Source organism: Lytechinus variegatus, chromosome 4, assembly GCF_018143015.1.
Source record: "Lytechinus variegatus isolate NC3 chromosome 4, Lvar_3.0, whole genome shotgun sequence".
NCBI classification, from domain to species: Eukaryota; Metazoa; Echinodermata; class Echinoidea; order Temnopleuroida; family Toxopneustidae; genus Lytechinus; species Lytechinus variegatus.
In genome coordinates this window covers 22,902,872-22,923,024 of record NC_054743.1, presented here as the reverse complement: position 1 = coordinate 22,923,024, position 20,153 = coordinate 22,902,872, and positions in this window count along the sequence as shown.

The following is a 20,153-nucleotide window of genomic DNA, read 5'->3' as shown; positions in this document are numbered from 1 at the left end:
TACTACCTACCTACCTTCTTTTACTACAACTACTACTACTACCACTCCTACTACTACTGCTGCTGTTTGTGATGATGGTGGTGGTGCTACTGCTATTACTACTACCACCACCACTACCATTACTTTTACTATTATGATGACCGTTGCTTCTTTCACGGTTCCTGATGATACTATTATAATTATTTCTTCTGCTACTACTTTTACCATATACACTCCTCTTCCTAGTATTGAAACATCTTACTTTACTTTGCATATCATAAACATTACCACCGCAGTCGTCTTTTATACTACAACGAAAACAACAACTACTACTACCACCACCACTACTACTACTACTACTACTACTACTACTACTACTACTACTACTACTACTACTACTACTACTACTACTACTACAACTACTGCTACTACTAATACTACTGTTATTATTACTATAATTATTATTACTACTACTACTACTACTTCTACTTCTTCTACTACTACTACTGTTATTATTACTATAATTACTATTACTACTACTATTACTACTACTACTTCTACTACTACCACTACCACCACCACTACTACTACTACTACTATTTCTATTACTACTTCTACTGCTCCTGCTGTTACCGATTCCGCTACCATTATTCAGCATTAGACAGCACCCACTTCTACATGTTTTATTTTATTACTCTTGTTATTATTATTTCCAATCCATGATAATAATTGTTAATTACAGCGTATTACCATTACTAATTTTGAATTACCTGAGGAAATAATCATGTTCGCATTTGCAATAACGAGAGAAAAAACACTGCCTCCGCGTTGCTGTTGTTGCTGCTAATAACTACTGTTTCTCTGACGACTACAACTGCGACTACTAATGAATATACTACCCCACCATTCTCACAACCTCTTATCACTTTACTAATACAATAACATAAAAATTACTATTACTATTTTTTCTATTGCTTCTCTATTACTATATCTAGTACTCTTTCAACTATTACTACGACTACCACTACAACTATTTCTACTATTTCTATTACTTCTACTACTATTACTATTACTACTACTACTACTACTACTACTACTACTACTACTACTACTACTACTTCTACTACTACTGCTACTGCTACTGCTACTACTACTACTACTACGACTACTTTATACTACTACATATATTTATTTTGCTACTGCTGCTACGACTATACTTCCACAACTACTATTTTCATCACCACTACCTTCACTATATGTGACAACACCAATATTTACTTCATTAATACACCTACGTCTAACTTGACAAGTGCTGCTGTTACTAGCTTTCCAAATGATATTATAATTGGTCGTATGTCATAAGGTGGTCCAATTTCGCGAACAGGGTAAAAATGGTCAAAAATTTTATTTTTTGATATGTTATAGCTATTACCATTCTCTAAATAATGAAAAAGTTTTAAGTCTGGATTACCTTTATTTTTCCCTAAAATAACTAATTAACAGCTAATTATTACATAGACGTCAATGTAAATGTGAATTTTGAAATGTGTTTTCCTCAAATTGGACCTGCTGCACATAAAATGGTGTCAAAAGTTAATGAAACAATGGATCACCCTAGTATTTTGCAGTTATAATCTTGAAACATCAATAATTAAATCTGTACCAAAAATCGAATAATTATCTATTATTGTATGCGTATTAATTATACTAATTAATTAACAGTATTTAATTTCACATTTTTGCCCCCAAAATACCTGTTACTGTATTTATATACTTGGCAAAATGACAACATCATGGGTAGAAATGTTTGTTGCAATGATACACAACATTTGTACTAAAAATTAAGATTACAAATTAGATAATTAACCAAATCTCTCCGATTTACTAATTGATTAGGTTGCAGATCAGAGCTGACATACACATGTATTCCATTGCTGCATATTTTCAAAATTGTCAAATTTTTATGACATTTAGTTGTTCCCTGCTTTAGAACACCCAGAAATATGAGGATAACAGTCATTATAGTAAGTTGTTAATTAGGTTTAATTAATATTTTATCATTTACCGCATCCACCGGCTCCGCCACCCCTGTTACTTCAAACTTAATGTGCTATAGTTTTTGTTCCTGATATTGTATTGATCTAATTCATAGTAATATATTTAGCCTATAGTTCTAGCTTCAAAATGAGATATTACTCAATAAATTTGGTCAAGATGCTGTGATGTAGCAACAATTTATCCATGGCACCGTGTGGAAAATTGTTCATACGCCACCCTTTTTGCATACCCAACTTATGAAATGCGACCAATTACTATTATCATTACTACTACGACGGCCACCTGATTAACTATTATTGCTACTACTAACCATACACCTCCTACTACTACATGTACTTTTATTAATAATGCTTCTATATACTCTTTCATATTTCTCTATTACAATGTCTAATTCTGCTGATACTTTTGCTCTAAATCTTATTGTCCTTATATACTTTTAATCTCCTATATTTTCATTACTTATGGCATCCTATGTTACTGCTTGTGGCTCGTCTTCATGGAATAAACACTTGTGACAACCTACCACCTGTGGCAATCACTGGGGAACGCAAAACTCATGATGTCCAACAATATATCTACCAGGACTAATCTAGTATGCTACTACCAGGGGCGGATCCATGATTTTCCAAAAGCGGGGGCACATTTTTCCGAGGAAAAATTTGACAAGCAAAAGAAAGAAAATGAAGGCCCTCACTTTCAAAACGGAAGGGGGCACACTTCTGTTTTAAAGGCATTTTACATTACAAATCTAAATTTTGTCTATCAAGGGGGGGGGGCACGGGCCGGCTTTGCCCCCCCCCCCCGGATCCGGCAGTGACTACTTCTACTACTACCAGGACCACTACTGACACCACTGCCATCGGTTATTATTGTGTTCATCACCCCCCCCCCCTCCCCGATATTTGATATCTCTGAAACAACCAATAATAACAAATGAAATGTAATAGAAACAAATAAATGAACACTTCCAAGTTTAAAAATAAAACTTTCAACATATAAACTTATCATTTCATCTTCCTTTCCTGCGTGGTTTAGTCGTTAGCAGTGTATAAAAAATACAGATGATAATTGCTATTTATGTCTCATTGTACAGCTCGTTTAAACCAAAGCTCATTGTTACCAGTATAATCTGTGAAAAATGTAACACCTAAAATATGTACAGACGGGGTGGGGTGATTTGTTGTATTTCTTATCGAGTAAATTATAGATATATAACGTGTATGATTTTGAAATGAAACATTCAATGTAATTTAGGTGTTGTAGATATATATGTACTGTTGCCATGGTAAAGTATTCGAATGCTTTGAATGCCTTTATTTTTATAAGTCTTTCAGAGTCATAAATTACAATTGTATTATCTGATATTGTAATTGTTTTAGCTTTGAGCTCATTAAATAACTTAATTATTCATACCACTTGTAAATTATATATGTGATTTTTGTAGAGGTTTTTATTTAAAGATGGAAATCAAAATTGAATGAGCTGGATTTAGTGCTTTACATAAAGCATTAGTAAATAGACTACTGTCTGTGGCAGTTTGAAATATTACAAGTATTGAGACGTTAAAATCACAAACCTGTCTCTTAAAGCATGGTGGGCCTTTGGTATGAATACTTTTGTTGTGATCATTATAACCATTGGGTTTCGGGGGTAAGTTTAGATCGTATAGAGTCATAAATTATATATACATATGTGTAATCGTATTCATTGTTGCTGAATTACAGATTGAAATATTCATCATTGATTTTTTTTTAGTTGATTTTATTTCTAAGAATTCCATCTCATGTTTCCATTTCCGAGGCATGAAATTCCAAATTTTGGCAATTTCAAAGAGAATTATTATTAAATCAGACATTTGCCTTTGATTCTTAAAAATCTGAAGCTTCAATAAATTTCCCGCCTATCTTTACATCTTTACATCGTTACAACATGTTGCCAGTAGTGTCTGATATTTTTCAAATAGTCATTTAAAGAAAATAAAGAATAAAAAGATCGTAATGAACCTCATTAACAGAATTTAAAAAAATCAATTTCTCACCATTTTTATACCATCACCACCATATACAATTGATTAAAGGACAAATTCTTATTTGACCATTACGCCATGTACATTTTAAATTATAGGGATGAAAAAAAATGTGATTAAGTAAGGTCGGCGATGAGTTCTACAATGGATTGAGAATTTATTCATGAGAAATTTAATTCAAAGGATTACAAAAAAAGAGTCTCCACGATTCGAATCTAAATCCATAGTTCGAATGGTCCAAAATCACAGGCGAGCAGGATTTTTTTTCTTGAATGCCAGGAATTATTATTGTATCAGGGGGAGTTTTATGGCAGTTTCTAGTTTAATCACTTGTTGTCATATTAGCGGGTTTTCGCAGCATAACGCAGACTGACTTTAAGAACACAGTAAATGTATAGAAAATGCCCGTCATATGACAATGGACAGCTTGGAGGTCTTTGTCGAAAATTGGTGAAACGGAACAGCAGTTCATCCGAAGTTTCAGAGCTGACGAAAAATTGCAAATACATTATTTTGTTTGGCCAGAGTCCAGGATGGAACTGCTGTTTTTAATTCAAAACTTTTCGACAAAGACTTCTCGGTTTCTCATTGTCATGAAGGACATATGACAACATCTTTTCTATGCTCTTGAAAACATTCTGCGTTGGGTGTGAGAACTCCCTCTTTGCAATGTTTTTATCATTAATAATTTCATCAAATCCATTGCTTTTATTCCTTCTATGTTATCCATGATGAGCAGATTTAGCATACCGTATACGAATACGTTTTTGACCCATACCTACATTCGAACAAAAAAAAACTGGTGTACTCAAATTTCATAATTTTCCTTTTTCTTAAAACGACCTGTACCTAAGCTGCACACAGAGGTAAGAAGCACACTAACGTCCCGTACAAAATGTTCGATATTTTAGCATCAATCAAAAAGAAATCTTATTTTGTATTGTGCACTTAAATTTTGTGAAGGTTATAAAAATAACCTTTTAATGAATTTCTATGTGTAAGAATTTGTTGAACTTGTATGTTTAAGCCATGCCATTATGGTATATTTAAATGTTGAATTGTGAATGAAGTTGTGAAGAATAAATGTGTCGATCACTTGAACAAATCTACGGAATCGAGTATAAGAGTACGTTTTTTTTCTTCGATTAATTGAATTACGTGAACTAATTAAAAAAAAACACAATATGAATATAAAACTGGCACCTCTGTAAAGAAATAAGGAAGTTACTTTATCCCAAAATGTAAGAAGACCCCCTCCACCCCCTCTACCACCACTGCCATCATTTTGTCATTTAAATCGAGCATCTGTAAATATCTATTTATTTCACGGAATGTATCATGACACTACAATACTGATCTAATGTGGGTAAAGATAATCATTCGTCATACACATTTACAAAAAACATCTTTTATGGTTTTTTTTTTAATTAAGAAAACCCTGCAGAAAACAAGAAAAACTTCCACAATGATAAACAAAGCCATAAAGATATGCTTCACTCTAGAACCTAAGTGGAAAGGATTATTTTGTACAGGAAATTGGATTCAATTAAATACATGAATTAAAGTTGCATTTATAGAGATTTTTAAAGGTAAGTCAACGTATCCGGGATTAAGGTACGCGAATCTAAATAAATATGAAAAGACGTTTCCTTCCCCCTTTTTCTTCGTCATGGGGTATCCCTAAGTCATTTTTTTCTCATATCTAATATTGTGTTTTCGTTATAAAGGGAAATGAAATTATCTGCGTAGTGTCTCACATGGCTTCTTTAAATGGGATTATGTTGTAAAAGAAAATTTATATTTAAATAAATAAACATTCTGGCTTTTATCCCCCTTTTCTTGGATTAAAGAAAAAGAACACTAAAAATAAATCGATGATACTTCCTTTCCTTCCGACTTTGATTCGATCTGAATGGATTTTGTATGATCATTTATTCAGTAAAAACAATTTAATGACATAATATTCTGCACCAGACACGATATTGCACAGAAACAATGCTATGCTGAAAGAGGCAAGTAATGTTCCATATGCTATGACTAATCAAGTAACCAGTCTTAAACAAAATGGAAACATTTTCTTCTCCTACTTATCTTGGATTTGGAAAACTCAATATTTTTTAACATGTTTTTATGAAGGATTTTATTCAAATGAATTACATAAACTCCATATAAATACGAAACAAAATTACAAATCTTCATTTCATATCAACAAGGATATGCAAAAAAAAACCTATATGTTTACCAAAAACTGAAGCAAAATGGGACGGAATGAAATTCTTTAAAATTATATTTTATATCTGAAAAAAAATTACTTAACTGAGCCGCCAACCCTCTATGTATTTTAATAATAATTACTATTAAATGAATAAATAATTTGCAAGAAAACAGAAGTCAACCTATATGTATTATCATTGCATCCCATTTTAAATCAAGCTTCAACATAACTTTACATAATTATACACACATACACACACCCACCTTAACACCCATGCACATACCATGCATACGTAAACAAATATATACGAATCTGCATATGAACGGTTAAAATTTTGGCGCAATAGGACACAGAAAGAAAAGAACCTGCAAATCATATTGATACAAGTGAAGGGGAAATTGAAAGGAACTAGTAAAAAGAAAAAAAAAAGAAAATCATCAACATTCACACCAGGATTCACACTCACACCATACTAGACACATCCCACCTGTTCACAATCAAATCTTTTTTCACTTTCAGTTAGAGTTAAATTTAACTCTATGACTTACACCAAAACACACTCACCCGCGCGCACCCTCAGAAAACAATGCATTAATACACCAAAACACACGCACACACTCACCCGTGCGCACCCTCAGAAAACGATGCATGCATACACGAAAACACTCGCACACACCATTACAATTTTCAAAGTGACATCTTCATACGAGGAGTACGTTTTGAAAAAGCACTAATCTGAGGGCAGAGACAGGTATAGGGCTAATACACACAAACTCAAGTTCATGAGCTTAAAGCTGCTTAGTATTATCTCGGGAAGCAAAAGTACATGGTTAAAATAAAGGTGTAGGTTGTACACTTGGTGTAGATGCCGATAATTCACATTTTTGAGAAAATTTTACACAGGTACCTTTTCGGTTCTCCGTATTTCAGACATATTTTCGCGTGTTATATCAATGGCGCGGTGCACGCAGACGGCAAAGGGAGGCCCTTTCAGAAGGGCCGACTTCAGGACACAAAAGAACCATTATTACCTTCGTAGAAACAAAGAGTACATCCCTAAAATGAATATTAATATACTAATGAACATTCATGTGAAAAGTTTGGAAAAACTTGCCCATAGGTACCTAGGCAATATTCATAAACCATGTTCCCTGACAAAATCTTCCTCTCGTACTCTCTTTTCAACACGTGCTGCTATTCAGTATAGCGCTTTCTGATTGGCTAATAATTTTCGGACGAAAGGCCAGCGCGCTATCATTAATAAATATTCATCAAGACTGATGCCGCTGGATCGCGCAGTGTGATTGACCGCGGAGCTAGACGTACATATGCGTCTGGCTGGGGCGGCCACGCTCGGCCGGCGCCGGGCGCAGGCTAGCGCGCGGTGGTGACCGGTGCTGCATATCGGATTATCCATGTAAACAATTGAGGATCTAGCTGGCTAGGGAGACAGCTTGTAGAGCCATCATGGTCTAGAAAATATTACAGTGATACTGTTATAATTCAAATTGATCATCATAAAGTTGAAACCTTATCAATTCGATCATATGATGTGTATATAAATATTGGTGCATGGCATTTGCACATAAGCACCGCCACGTCGGACTCTGGCCCGTTGGCGCTGGCTGATTGGCTATTATTTTTGACCTGTGTTTGTAAGCAAATGAGGTCAGCGCGTGATAGGTGAAGTCACTGTAAGTAACGGGATTTTATTGGCTGTATGTTTATGAAGATATGACGTCATACCTCATTAAGTGTTTGTCCGCTGATGCATGTAAACTTTTTGTAATGCTCTCCCGCGCGCAACCTCAGAAAATAATGCATGCATACACGAAAACACACGCGCACACCCTCACAAAACGATGCACATTTACACGAAAACACACGCATACATGTCACCCGTGCGCCCCCTCACAAAACAATGCACACATGCACGAAAACACACGCATATATTGCCTTTTAGACCGTGTTTCCTTTAATATACGCCCCTTTTCATTGAAAAAATAATATATGGCAATGTTTTCGCGAGATATCTTCCAGGTAACGATAAATAAGATTAGACAAAATCCTACTTAGACACCCTTTGCATGCCGGGTTCGGGGAAAGGTCAGGATGAGGATTGGGAGATGATTGGAATATTATAGTGTAGTAAGCAAAGCAAATAAAAAGATTGAAAGAAAGTATAATGCTGCAATGTAGGGAAGTAGTATCGGGAGTTATTGCAGAAACAAAATAATTCATTGCTGATAATAATGACCCTTTTCTTTTGTTTTGTCTCTGCTGTTCTAAATTTGAATTTTTTTTTGCATAATTATGAGGAAATAAAATTGTTTTGCTGTGTAATTTCAAAGACGATCATTAATGCAATTGCATAGCACAAGTGATTGTCTTTGGGCATTTGGGAACAAGGGAAAGCATCATTTTAATAAAATATGTGACCTCGATATAGCATCTTGCTATTATGTTAGCTATAATTACCAAATGTTTTTTTTTTATATGTGATGTACTATTCCTTGTAATTGTACGTGATATTTGTTAATCAATAAAATAAATAAATTTGAAAAAAATAATTATTGTCGGAATTAAAATAAATAAACATTAAGCGGTACTTATAGGAGAGTAATATAACCAGTAACATTATACACTCACTTTGGCAAAAATAATTGGCGTTTGAAACGACGAGCATCTCCCGATTACGCGGAGTTATTATGCCTGTACAATAAGATTTAGGCTGGCACTAATGTGTCACGCGTGAATTACGAATAACAAAATAATGTAGAAAACATTGCGTTCAACTCCAGCCACAACTTTCAAACGATTGTTTTGCTTGCGGCGGCTTCGCTAGCGAATGTACTTGGTGTAAGTATACGTAATTAAAATACGTCATGTCGACAAACGGGCCAGCAATCGGGAATTGTATAAGGGGAATATCGAGGTAAATATTATGGCCCTCGCGTGTCATATTCGTCCTGCCTAGCTAATCTCACACTCTGCATTCGAGACACTCCTTTATTATTCAAGACTCCCACCGGTTGGGCTTGAAATATTGATGGGAAGAAATGGAGGAGTTTCACAAGTAATTGGTATCCATACCCAGCTAATAAGACCCAACAGACCAATGCTCCTCGCCTTTGACAGGTCACTGCCAATGAATACAATCCGCCATATTCAGAAGTTAAAGAGTGATCTGGTAGCAAGCAGGCGCGGATCCAGAGCCTGGCTTTTACGGGTTGCGATTTTGTTTGAAAAGTTTGACAAGCAAAAAAAAAACAATCGCTTCATTTTACGGGACGTGCAATTGTGGTTGCATGGGTCCACCATGTCCATGGCGCAATGAAGGCCAATAGGTACTTGAAAAATGATCAGCACATACAGGGTATAATGCAGATCAAGACCGAAGGGGCAACTTAACCATTATACAGATGCGCAACCATGAAAAAATGAGGAAAAATTGTATTGTCTGGTAATTACGCGTTTTGGATGGCAACGATTACACGAGGAATGCGATTTTTTTAATGAAACGAGGAAAAGAAAAGAACAAAAAAATATTTATCCGAATAACGGTGTTTTTTTTTGCTTCTCCTCACCCTCCTCTCTAAATTCTTACATTTAATTTCGTAGGAGGAACAATGACCAGGGATTTTTTTTAGGGGGCATACGAGTATTTTCTTAGGAAGAGGGTGCAAAGATAGCAAATGGGTTAACACGGCAAGGGGTGTGATTTTACTCGTAAACTTCCCAAGTCTTAATACGAATCGCAAAAAAAATGAATTCAATGCAGAAGAGGCGGAAATCTCTCCCAAAAGGTAGGGGGGACAAGGGGCTGGAAAATTTGACAAGCAAAAAAAAAAGAAAAAAAATATCATCCAAAAAGTAAGGTCATCTCGTCCTAAAATACATGTTTTATTTCGATTTTGAATGATGTATTTCTTACCATCATAAAAGACCACAAATAGTAGGGGGGACATTTTATATTGTGCCCCCCTACTATTTTGAGTAGGGGGACACGTTCCCCTGTCCCCCTGGGATTTCCGCCCATGGGATGCAGTCATATGCAGGTACATGTTTTGTTGAATATCATACTTGATGGAACCAATGTAACCTCGATAAGGATGATGGGTTAAAGTATACTTCCAGAAGAAGAGAGAGTGGAATGGACAGAGGGAGATGATTTGCGGTTTTTATCATGGAATACTATCTTCCAATCGCCTGCGAGTTATCGACACGATTTTAGACGAGGGTTTCGGATGCCAAACGGGTGTAAAACCAATACTTCCCGCCTTTTTTCCCTAACCCGTCTCGCCAACGATGTAATTATGGGTAATGAAACACGATCACGTGTTGTCTTATCCTCAAGCGTCCCTAAAGGGCCTGATCACGTGACTAAATAATGATGTAAGACGCCCACGCCAATGATAACATGCTTTTCTGAAGTTATCCATGAAAGCAATGTGTTTTTTTCAGAGGTATGAGTCTAAAAAATCCAAGCTGTTTTCTTGCTAAAGATATGTACTTTTAATATTCAGATTGCATTTACATTCCAAAATCTGCCTCGTGTCTACTTATCCAAAACTAATTTCAAAATTCCTAGACACTCTTCTTTGATTGTAATTCACACCGCAAGCTATCATCTGACAAGTTGATGATGAAAAAATATCAGAATTTTTTTCAAAAATACTCTTTACTTGCTAAGAGCACGTTTCCCCCTTTACTCTTGCTGCACACTTACAATTTTGGGCAACATACTGTCCACTGTGTAGGGTAATGTATGTTGGTGAAAAATATATATATTCTGGGAAATTATGTTCCGATTGAGCAAATGTATTACCCAATCATTAATATTTGATACCCAACTTGGTAAGATTTTAACCAATAGTTACGTGGACAGTATGATGTCCGGTGATGGTTATAATTGGGCCTTTTTCCTTACCTTTTTAACAGTGTATAGGGGAAGGCGGGGTAAGTTGTGACAGTTTTTGCTTTCTGCATGTTAGAATTGATATGATTAATAATCTTGTCGAAATAAGTACCTTGCCTTGAAATTTAATTCTTCTGAAACATTTTCCACCTATATATAACTTTCTATCCCCACACTGAAAGTCATCGTGACCTTTGAAAAAAACGATGTCAAATGGCTCAACTTGCCCCATATATGGGGTAAGTTTTAGCCACCTTCTGGGGTAAGTTGAGCCACAAAAACTATGTACAAAATGTATGGGGGGAGAACCAGCATGTCATTTTTTTGTTTAAAGTCTTTTCACTTGCTAATTCTCTATAAATACTAACATCTTGTAAAAGGAAAAGAGCAGTCATGTAAATTTGCTCATTTCAGCCTGCATTTCAATCGATTTTTATGGTTTGTTTTTTTAAGATACATTACCATAGGAATTACCATGGCTCAACTTGCCCCATGCTGTTTGGCTCAACTTACCCCAGTCCGAACTTAGTGCGATAATTTTGTATCCACACATTTATTATGCATCCATCATATAAAAGACTATGACAAGAATGAAGATCCATACCTGGACTAATAATGTTGTTATTATGTATTTATTATATCTAAAGACGTGTGTGTTTATAAAGCACTTATCTATTTCACACTCTTTTTTACTTTTTTGGCTGAAATTCATATTTTTCCCTCTAAAAAATTACTTTTTGTTTCAAAGTTGGAAACAATGTGGTGGGGTTAGGGGTTATCCTATGGGTCATCAATACATGACACCACCACAATGTCTGACTCATTCATTATTGGCCTGGGGCTGGTGGCTCAACTTGCCCCTATGCTCAACTTACCCCGCCTTCCCCTACTTGAAGAAGAGAGATTATGAATGAAAGAGAAAGTGCATGAACGACGGGCGTCACAGTGGAGTAGTATACACTAATTCAAATAAACATGTTTAACCTTAAAATCAGATTTTAAAAACCTATCAAGTGTCCCGTCACATATGTTAGTCAATTTTTTTCTTCATTCTACTTTTTCCTACGACACGCAAAATAACGTCCCCAAAACTACATTTATGGAGAGCCATTTTATTTGCGCCACAATTATCCTCTTATCTGTCGCTCAGCAAATTTTAAGGAATTGGTCTTATCTGTCGCTCAGCAAATCTTAAGGAATTGGCATAGGTAATCTGAGCCACGTCATGTGAAAACCTTTTGAGAGCAAGAAAAGAGATTCCTGATAACTGACAAATTCATAACAGAGAACAAAAGAAGATGAAAGAATTCTTAGTTAACAAGTTAAAGGTGACATGGTGTGCGTTTATACGGTACGGGTGTGCGGATGTGTGTGAGTGCTCAAGCAAACGTGATAAGCAAGAAAATCAGAACAAAATGAGCCTAAATGTACTTTAGCGAATGTCGTACAAGCTACATGATATCGTAAACAGGAACAGAGGGGCACGTGAACCGAAAGCTACCATAACATCATCTCAAGCAAGCCCCCGAGGTAGAGGAGTGCAGGACTTCCGATCTAAAAAGGAAAATCGACGAGTCTCGCCATTCGTCTCTTAAAGTTCGCATCTAACTTAAGACAACAGTATACTTCAAATGTTATAAATATAACATGGGCTAGGAAAAGAAAGCAATGAGACAGATAAGACTGAAAGCGATAAAATGCAAAAATGCTATCGATCAAGAGCACAATTACTCCTTGTTATGGAACACGTAATGTCATGTTTTATCGACAACTGATCAGGTGAATTGTTATGTGACTATTGTCACAGGGGTCACGGATTGTGCATGCAGGCGCAGCACTACTAATCCAGCTTGAAAGTTCAGTGTCACATATTGTGTTCACAGTGTTCTCAAATTTATATATGAGTGTAACAATGTGAAGATGATATAACACTATGGTCACCAGTCCTCTACAGAGTGTGTACATAGTCATCATTTAGGTAATCTGAACATTTTCACAATCTCAGTATGATTTCACACTGCATTTGATACTGTGGATGCACTTTGGACCCACTGTGAGACACGACGTAGGAGGGTGCGTTCTTTCCAGTGGGAGATAGCTGGGTGTGGCAGTTTTCCTAATTAAAATCGAAAATTCTTAAATCCACTCGTCCCTTTCCACATTTCCTCGGATCATAATAACTTCAAACCTTAATGAAATGTTTAAAGTGACAAAGGTTACTTAAGAGCAACATGTCTGAACTAGAGTCTAGGTTTCAATGGCAGATTCTATCGGAAGTGTTCATGTCAAATCTTGTTTTAAAAAGAAACTTCAAGAGTAGGTTCCATGTGAAAAATAAATCGGACTACTAGAAGAGTTCACATATCTAGCATAATCCTCCTGTTCTTTCAGTAGATATAGGATATTGGAATGCTAAAAGAAGAAGTCGAACACGGGGTATCACTGGAGATAGAAATCAGACTGGTCCTGTCAGTGGTGACTTGCTTATTTCCCTTTCTGATGAAGATCATCACTGCAGCATGGCACGTAAAGCACGTCAAAAAGTAGAAATGTTTACGGAAAAAATGAAAAGCATAATGATGAATTGACCTTTTATATAAAAATTGGACATTTCGGAGGTCTCTTATTTTACAATCTCCTTGGTCATAAACAGTTTATATAATAGATTATATTACCTTTCAAAACAAACTGTTTCAGAGTTGATTTATACACTACCGAAAATTCCTAATATATTATGCTGAAAGTTAAATAGATTTACAAATTTGATAAAAACCTTTTGGGTAAAGTCAATCAATTATGTGCGTATGGCCATCATCAAATCCGATTGGGACATGCATTTGATCCATGATGTGTATTGCCTATCATAAACTCGCACTTGACAACTGAATGCATCATTCATTATTTCACTCCAATGAGTCGACTGGTGGATCTGCAATTACCCACCGAAAGGAAATATCTGCCGTGAATGAGAACTATCTCCTTCTGTTTCCACTTACCTCATCTCTTGTAAATTATTATCCAATTACTTCTGGAATATCACTGCATCCAGATTGCCATTAGTCAACTTATCTATGGAACTTAAAAGCAATAAAATGAGTTCGCGACAAGTTTCCAACTCTAGATTGATCAATAATAAGACGTTCCTTCTACTAAATAAAACGTCAGAGACTTCAACATAAATTGATTGGCACCTATTCTGGAGTCTCCTACAATTTTCTTTTGATCTTGCAGACGTCTTTCAGACATATCTGCAACAATGTTCTTTTTTATCTTAAAGGAATAAAGGAGCTCATGTTGCAACAGTATAGTAGGATATCGCAGACAAGGTCTAGTAAACCTTTATTCAACTTTGCCATAATAATCAACACTTTGATTGTGGGCATCAACGGAAAAACAAGACAAGAAGACAAGACAAGACAAATGGAAAGTCGCGGAGACGTCTCCGTTATTAGGGATTGTTCGCTCCACGGCGCACGACGGATTCAAGAACATAGAATACATAATATCAGATGCCCATCACGACTAAAAACAACCAAGAATTCTTTGTCGAAAATTGGTGAATCAAAACAGAAGTTTCAACAAACGACACATTTGCACTTTTTCGTCATCTCTGAAATTTAGGATGAAACTGCTGCTCCGGTTTACTACTTGTCGACAAATACCTCCCAGCTGCTCTTTGTCGTTTGACAGGCATTTCGATACATTTACTGTGTTCTCGAATTCGTCCCCACTGTTGTTGTGAAAGGTTCCTCTGAGATAAGCCCACGCCCTTTCCATACACGTGATTTTGAAAGACGACTTACCGACTTCTTCGTTGAGTACGTCATACGCGATAGATCCAAGGCTAACTTCGGTCAGTCGATCCAACAGTAATTTGATGTCACTTTTGAATCCTCAGAGTCACGAATACAGAATCCGGTTACCTCCTTCTCATAAAAATTCATAAACATCCTAGGAAGATTATCACGGTGGTCTTGAATATCATGAATTTGTAAATGTATACTAGTTAATTCGTTGTAGTTGTAAGTAATTGATAATCGGCATGGTCGAGTATGAAGAATAGATTTTGAAGATCCTTCTTGGAACAGGCGTTAGTGCACAAGACCATGAAAGACAAGCGTAATCTCGGCTCTTCCAACAGCTGTTGTTGGAACAATGAATAGGAAATAAGCTTAAGTATTTACATTTATTGTGTTTTAAACTCTTCTGTTCGTCGTAAATCATGAAAGACATTCCATTAAGAAGTTACTAACGACTATGTTTTTCCAGTCATCCGTAGAGAGTATCCGTTGTTGTATCCGGCAAAAAGATACACAGCTTACCAAGCTATTCAAACTTGTCATTTTAAGGGGGGGCGCTTTCTTTTGTTTTTTGTATAGTTCGGTCATCAAAGGATGACACTGGATGACCCTCAACTAGTCGTTCTACCTTTAAAAGTGTAGAGGATCTTCATTATTATTCTGGAATGCAACATTCTCAATATTTATAACATCACCAATTCCATTAGAGATAATAATCAATACAGGGTCTGCACCAGTGTATTTTGAAAAGAGAGGGTTCATTTTTTGTCATGACCAAGATCAAAGGTCATTTGAGGTCAATAAACTTTGGGCGTGTTGGGGTATTTGTTTAATTGGCATCCAAACTTAGAAAGTTTATGGATCTACACATGTAGTCCATGAAACATTAACATAAGGGTAATCAAGTATGAATGATTGTTTTTCACACGTCTAAGGTCACATGATCATGCTCTAAGGTCATGTTGGGTGAATGGACATAGTATTTCATTATCATATGAGTGGTTTCTTTTGTGAGTAATTATTCAATAGCTGTTTTCAAAGTCAGCACTGCTGATATTGAATCGCGTAATGCAGGCGAGACAGCCAGAGGCGTTCCACTCGTTTAATTATTGGATGACATGAATGTATAAAAGTAGCAAGACCTAGAACCTTTGTTTGGATAATCTTCCTCTAAATTCTAATTTCTTCCTTTCACTCCCTTTGCAATAAGCCAGTTCGTAGTTCCTTTCTGCGCATGATCAAAAGATTCTACGCATGATCAGAAGAAGGTCATTTGTACAAAAGTGACATGGTGGTTTAAAATCTAATGAGATAGGCACCAACTTTGATGTCTTGATTATTCATATATTCTTTTGAATTGTCGTTTCCATTTACATCCACAAAAACAACAATGCTTCCACGAACGACTGGTATTTCACAGTTTGTCAAGTACATTGTGCAACATGCTAAGATATGCATTCAAAGTAGGAATGCAACAAATACCTTCATTAAGTGTTCATTGGTGTGCTATTCTAGTCACCTGGTCTATTCAATTTCTTCATCCTGCTATGTAAGGCAAGCTTACGTAATATCGTGCTTTGAAATCTGCCTATCATGATGAAAGAAATGAAAGGTCATTTGACCAAAATTGCCCATGAAGTAACTACGAACTGGTCTATACTTCAAAATTCACTGGTGAGGGGGGGGGGGGGGGGTCGACCCTTCCTTGGCACCGCCATGCATCTACCCGTTTATCATGTCACAATTATCATTGCATGTATATATTATTAAAGGACCAAGAATAGCCAATTTGCAAGTTGATGTCGAAACCCATCGACCGGTGATCAATTTATAATATCCAATTCAAAATCAATCCTCACCGCGATCCCACCTTTTTGCTTTATTGACTGCAACATATAAAAGTTATATCTGATTACTTATGAATGGCGTAATACAGATGGGTAAATGGATAAATGGCCACTTGAATGGAATACTGAAACGAAACGTGATAGATGGAAATCGAGGCACTAAGAAAAAAATAAGGGCAGGGTTGAAATATTGAAGAAAGGTGTTAAAAAAATGAAGAGAGAGAAGGGGAAGGGAGGGATGGGTGGAGAGGGAGAAGAAACTGTTCAGTTAGAGAGAGAGAGAGATTAATGGAGAGAATTAGATAAATGGAGAAAGGGGGTACACAGGAGAAAGACAGATACAATAAACATGTATCACAGACAGAGGGTATAAGCCAGTTCGTAGTTCCTTTCTGCGCATGATCAAAAGATTCTACGCATGATCAGAAGAAGGTCATTTGCACTAAAGTGACATGGTGCTTTAAAATCTAATGAGATAAGCATCAACTTTGATGTCTTGATTATTCATATATTCTTTTGAATTGTCGTTTTATTTACATCCACAAAAAACAACAATGCTTCCACGAACGACTAGTATTTCACAGTTTGTCAAGTACATTGTGCAACATGCTAAGATATGCATTCAAAGTAGGAATGCAACAAATACCTTCATTAAGCTTTCATTGGTGTGCTATTCTGGTCACCTGGTCTGTTCAATTCCTTCATCCTGCTATGTAAGGCAAGCTTACGTAATATCTTGCTTTGAAATCTGCATATCATGATGAAAGAAATGAAAGGTCATTTGACCAAAATTGCCCATGAAGTAATTACGAACTGGTCTATTAAAGATCGAGCTGAAGTGGATAGATAATGGACGAAAATCCAGAGACAATGCAGAAGCAACGAGTAAATCGTATAAAGAAGATGAGTGGCGATATCTTCATTGCACTCGTTTTATAGCCATTCTTAGGGACAGAGTTTACCTGCCGACATGCAAGGCCGTAATTAAACTCTATGCTCCAAATAGGCCGAGACCCAGTTTTCTCCTCCCCCTGGTCGTAAATGCGACACCCGATCGGGCGTTACGACTTCGAATCCGTGGTCACGTCAGCTTGCTCGAGATCGCGTGTCGGGGGACGTCGTCGTCCCGTCGATCATTTTGATCGATGACGGGAACGTGACGTGGGAATCGAGGCATGAACAATAATTTTTCACCAGTTATGAAAAAATGAAAGATTTAGTCATGATCATGAACATGTGACGTTGTTTGATGCAGCTGTTTTACGAACATTGGATTGCGTGCATCGTTTTATTTTGCGTCTCTTCATTTTGTGAGTACTTGCGATATTAATGAAAGACAAATTGAAGTAATTTAAACTCGTCTGATGTTTCGCCATAGTAAAGTCTTAAACTTTCCAGAAACTTTACATTGATCCATTACAAGTAAGTAATTTGGAGCGAAGAAAAAATAATAAGTAAAAAGACAAGAACGTGCACGCAGCTTTCTTCATTACAAGAACATAATACGCCTTGATAAAGACTCCCACCATCCATTCAGACCCGATTTCCGATGATATTCATACCTTAATGAATATTAGTGATATCGCCAAGAACTGCTAGTGATACATTTGAGTGATGTTTGCAATGAAACATGAGGCAGACAGCCTAATATAATGGGTTCTTAAAACCATGAACGGGATATAGTGGTCGACAGATTCTAAAGAGGTTGCTAATTGAACAACAAAATGGTTTTAAAACAATGAAATGATATGAAGACAGATGGAAAAGAAAGAGAGGACGGGAGAAAGAAAGAAAGAGATGATGAGAGCTGCGCAGGCATACCGCATCAATGGCGTCGCTGGTAGAGGGTGAATTTCACTCCCTTGTTGTTGACTCTGCTATGTTGTTATTCTATGTTGTCATTGGTTAAAATCTATACTCTTTAAAATAATACATTGCTCTTTGTACATCTGTATGGATAAAGGCACGTTGACACTGTCATTCGCTCATGTGTAAGCTGTATCACCACTATTCAATAATTAGCATGTTTAGGCCTACTTAACATTCCACCTTTTTGTTTCTATTTTTAATATTTATTCTTTATATGATTTGGACTTTTTTGTTATCCTGCCAATCTCCTGTAAATAAAACGATTATTGATGATTTATAATGAAAACGGTAATATAAAAAAGTATTGATTTATACACGTATATCCACTATAGCGTAAGCATACATACACTCAGATGCGAAGAATGGCAAATAGTTGACTTTTATCTGTCAGCCAAATGAATGACATGTGCTTATTGAACATTTTGCTCTTATATAGTAGAACGAAAAAGAAGTGAAAAATAGTTTTGAATATGTAATATATCAAGATATTCGAACAACAATGAGTAAATTGCATATGCCAGCGCACTAAAGCTAGGGTAGGGATCTCCTATTAGCATGATTATAGGTAGGCACTCTTTTTAATAACCTTTTCAGCGAATGTTTGTTTGCAAAATAAAGTAGGGTGTTATTTTCTAGACAGCTGCGAGGCACTCGTACTTCTTGTTTCGAAAAAAAGAGGGAGCTTTAATTTGCTTTTGCTAATTGCCTGATGGAAGTCTGCTAAATTTGCTGAAAGTTTCGACTAACTTGGGTTTGGAAAAGTCATGTGACCTAACAAGAGGATGCTAAATCGATGTTACGCGAAAAAGGCTATGACCTTTTGCTTGTTTTCTTAGTTATTTATGCATGGTTAGGAATGCGATGCCAGTGGGGAAAGCCGAGGGATGTGGTGAATTAAGAAGAAGGGGGATGGGGATGAGGAGAGAGGGAGGGGGAAGGAAGATAGTGAAATTAGGGATGACAGACAGAATGAGTTGTTTGAAAGTAGTACGTTTATTTTTTCACAGATTTATGTTTTCGGTAACTTGGCTTGTTGTTGACAATGTTTCCATTTCGTTTCCTTTTTAAAAATCAATCGATTTCTTTTCCCTGTATTCACCTCTTCATCGCTCTAGCACAATCTTAAAAATAATTTTTCTCAGAAAGAGGCCAACGTCGAACAAAATACTCATCATCTCTACCTAATGACGTTAATGTTCAATCCAATTTAGGTATGGCTTAATTCATTACAGGGTAAACATATTTCACAATAAAATCATAATCATAGATTTAGCATTCCCAATGATTATTTAACCAAGGTAGTAGGAATTCCCAATCAGAGACTGAGTAATTATAAACAATGGCCTTAATGAATATTGACAATGCTCCCACTCAAGTAGGGTCATTTACACTACGGGACTTCGGGCTCGTTTTTTGTCGTGTTTTAAAAAATATTGAGCTA